This window comes from Arvicanthis niloticus, chromosome 13 (assembly GCF_011762505.2).
Source record: "Arvicanthis niloticus isolate mArvNil1 chromosome 13, mArvNil1.pat.X, whole genome shotgun sequence".
NCBI lineage: Eukaryota > Metazoa > Chordata > Mammalia > Rodentia > Muridae > Arvicanthis > Arvicanthis niloticus.
In genome coordinates, this window is record NC_047670.1 from 72,696,455 (window position 1) to 72,700,757 (window position 4,303).

At 42.7% G+C, this 4,303-nt stretch overlaps 1 pseudogene; it reads left to right on the top strand.

Moving 5' to 3' along the window:
- The first annotated feature begins 3,381 nt into the window (after positions 1-3,381).
- Positions 3,382-3,848, top strand: LOC117719305 (small ribosomal subunit protein eS10 pseudogene; annotated as a pseudogene).
- The last annotated feature ends 455 nt before the right edge of the window (positions 3,849-4,303 follow it).

Sequence of the window (4,303 nt, forward strand, 5' to 3'; positions counted from 1 at the left end):
GAAACCACACAGCATTAGTCTTAGTCATGAATTTTTTTAGATTTCATCCCACAAGTACAGGCTACAAAATAGATGTATAAAAAGTGTTCAGCAAAATCCAAGAGCTTCATATGAGAAATTTTAAAAAATATGAGCAAAAGAAGTTAAAAAGTAAATTACCGTTACACAAAACGGGTCATATTTTTAGAAGGGACAGCAAAGTTCACACTCAGTGAAAACTGACATTCCCCTTTGTTTTCAACAAATGAGACAGATGCTCCCTCATGTGGCTTCAGTTCACCACAGGAATGGAGAAGAAAAAGCAACTGGAGGGAAATAAAAGGCACATGTAAATCATAAGGGAAGAAGTAAAATTATCTGTTTTCAGGAACTGTGACCTCACACGTAGAAAACACTGAAGGCTTCCTAGGAAGACTAGAAAATAGTAACAAATTTAATTAGCTTTCAGGATTCAAACTCGATATACTAAATTTGGTTCCACTTAACAGTGACACCGTCCATAAGAAAAATGAAATACCACTTACAGTACATTAAAAACAATGAAAATACTTAGGAATCACCTTAACTAAGTAACAGAGAAATGTAAATATATGCTAAAATATCAAGATATTGAGTAAAAAAATATTGTTTGATAATTTCATACAGAAAGACGGTGTGCTTTGATCAAACTCTGCCCTTTACTGTCTCCTCTGCCTTCACCTTCACCTCCCAACTTCATTGCCCTTTTTTTAACCTAGTGAGTCCACTTAGTGCTTCCTACAAATACATGGATGTAGAACCATCTACCGGTGCCTGGGTAGTGAATTGGGGGCTGCATCCCTAAAGAAAACTGATTCTCCCTCCCTTGTCTTAGAAACATTTCTACTGCTTTAATAAGACACCATAACCGAGGCAACTTATAAAATAAAGAGTTTAATTGGGATTACCGTCTCAGCAGGGCACTGGGGCAGGGTTGGAGTCCATGATGGCAGAATAAAGGCATAGCAACAAGAACAAATGAAGTTCTCATCTTGAACCACAAACAGGAAGCAAAGAGAACACTGCAGATGACAGGAAGTTTTTTAAGTCTCAAAATCTGCCCCCATGATGCACCTCCTTCACCGAGACCACACCTCCTAATCCTTCCCAAACCATCCCACTAACTAGGGACCAAGTATTCAAACACATCAATCTATGGGCGCCATTCTCATTGAAACCACCACAACTCCCTAGCTTCTGTCAGTTGTTAATGGCTCCTGCGCTAGGGTAGGACTTCATGAATGTCTCCTGATGCATGCTAGTTTGGCTGGATTTCCCGAAGGCAGATTTTGTCCATGTGGTCACAGCTGGCAGATACAAATCAAAACTACATTGTGATTTCAACTTATACACCTTAGAATGGCTAAGATCAATAGCACAAATGACAGCTCATGCTAGCAAGGATGCAGAGTTAGGGGAACAGTCCTCCAATGCTGATGGGAGAACAAACTTGTAGAGACACTGTGGAAATCGGTGTGGCAGTTCCTGGGGAAGATGGGAATCTGTCTGCCTCAACATCCAGCTATACCATTGTAAAAGTAACTTTTATTCCATTACCAGATGTAATTGGCATCTTGGAGGCTTACTGCTGAACTCCTTCTGAACTCTGCTTATCTGGCTCAATTCAGCTCTCCTGGCTCAAAACTCCTCCTCGAGCCGACTGATTCAATCTGGCTTCTCTTGGCTTCTCACTGAATTGCTCTGCTTGTCCTCAAACTAACTCTGGCAATTTGTTCTAATCTTCTGGCTCCTTCTCATTCTCTGGCTCATTCTGTTTTCACCTCTAACCTATCTCTGTAAAACTGTCCCAGTAAAATTGCCTCCTTAACACTCTCTCTTTCTGCCAAAAAAAAAAAACAAAAAACAAAAAACAAAACCAATCTGGGGAGGAAAGGGTTTATTTGGCTTACACTTCCATAGCACAGTTCATCACTGAAGGATGTTAGGACTGAAGCTCAAGCAGGGCGTGATCCTGAAGGCAGGAGCTGATGCAGCAGCCATGGAGGAGTGCTACTTACTGGCTTACTTCACATGAATTGTTCAGCCTGCTTTCTTTCTTTTCTTTTATATTTTCTTTATTTACATTTTTTAATGATTATCCTCTTTCCCAGTTCCCCCACCCCCTAAGACCCCCATTACACTCCCCCTCCCCTGCTTCTATGAGGGTGTTCTCCCACCCACTCCCCACGCTCGAATTCTCCTACACTGAGGCATCAAGCCTTCACAGGACCAAGGACCTCTCCTCCCACTGATGCCTGACAAGGCCGTCCTCTGCTACATCAACATCAGCCTGCTTTCTTAAAGAACCCAGGGCCACCAGCCCAGAGATGGCCTCTCCCACAACGAACCCTTCCCAATAAATCACTAAGAAAATGCCTTACAGCAGATCTTACAGAGACATTTTCCCAGTTGAATTTTCTCCTTTCAGACGACTCTTCTTCTCTTTTTTTTTTTTAAACATTTATTTTATTTATATGAGTGCATGGTTGCTCTCTTCAGACATGCCAGAAGGCGGCATTGGATCCCATCACAGATGGTTGTGAGCCACCATGTGGTTGCTGGGAATTGAACTCAGGACCTCTGGAAGAGCAGTCAGTGCTCTTAACTCCTGAGCCATCTCTTCAGCCCCTCAGACAACTCTTATATGTCAACTTGACATAAAACTAACCAGCACAAGAGTAGCATATTACAAATGCTGCCAGAATTACACCACATGTAATTTATATTTACATGTATTTATATTTTATATGTATTTATATGCCTTTATTACCAGCTTGCTTCCTAGAACTGAGACGTTTCTTTTCTAAAAAGCCAACAGTGCCAAGACTAGATTTAACTTTGAATTTGAAGATTGACAGTTGAAGATAACACTGGGACCAGTGTGGTAGTTCAGTAGTAAAGTGCTTGCCTAGAAAGTACGAGTCTGTAAATTGGATACCTGTAACGGCCTGAGCTGCTGCTCCGGTCCCTGGGTCAGGGTCTAGCAAGAGAGAGTGTGGGAATGGAAGGGCAAGAGACTCAAAGAATGGAGATAAGACAGGGTGTGTGGTCAAGTCTCAAGTCTCCTTTATTGAAAGGAAATCCAGGGTATTTATACACTTTGCCACGTGCGCCTTGCAGCTGGGGGCACTAAACAGCAAAACAAGATATGTGGGATAAACAAGACGTTTATCAGAGTGTGCTCAGCTGTTGTGGGCTGTTGAAAAACAAGTCTCTTGTCAGGGTATATGGCTCGAGATGGCTGCAAAGATGATAGCCTCTTTCTGCTAGGAGTCAGCTCCCAACAGATACCCAATGACATTAAAAAAAAAAAAAAAAAAAAAAAGTAAATTTCTTTCCAATCTCCATCTCAGAGATGCCATGATGCTGATTCCTAAGAAGAACGGGATTGCCATCTATGAACTCCTTTTTAAGGAAGGTGTGATGGTTGCCAAGAAAGATGTCCACATGGCCAAACACCCAGAGCCCGCAGGCAAGAATGTGCCTAACCTTCATGTAATGCGGCCATGCAGTCTCTCAAGTCTCCGGGCTACATGAAGGAGCAGTTTGCCTGGAGACATTTCTACAAATGAGGGAACCCAGTATCTCTGAGATTACCCTGCACCTATCTCAGGAGATCATGCCTGCCACCCTTCATGGCAGCCGGCCAGAGACTGCCAGGCCGCTGTCCAAAGGTCCAGAGGGTGAGCGACTTGCAAGATTCACAAGAGGGTGGGCAGGCAGAGACACTACAGAAGGAGTGCTGTGCCCCGACCCCTGGAGCTGACAGGAAAGCTGAGGCTGGAGCTGATCCAGCAACTGAATTCCAGTTTAGAGGCGGCTTTGTTTGAGGTCAGCCACCTCCGTGAAGTTAGAGATTGTGTTGTATTGAGTCTTCCCTGATCAAATAGTAATAAGTTTATCCTAGATACCTTTTAACCCAAGGATGCTTTAATGCAAGAACTATTCCTGCTTGACAGACTGTTAAAAATACTTTCCGTGCGGACCTGGAGAGAGAGATGCTCAGTGGTTAGCGTCCTGGCTGTTCTTCCCATGAACCTGGGTTTAGTTTCCAGCACCCATGAGGCAGTAGCCTCAGATCCAACACTCTCTTCTGGGCTCCTTGGGCACCAAACATGGAATTAGTGCACAGATTCAGGCAAAACACCTGTACCCATAAAGTAGAAATTCAAAATAAATCTACATTTTAAAAATATGGATTCTGAGTGATTTTTAAAAATTCATCATATATTTGAAATGAAATTCAAGGCTCAATACCTTTTTCAGGACAGAGAAATAAAGAAAA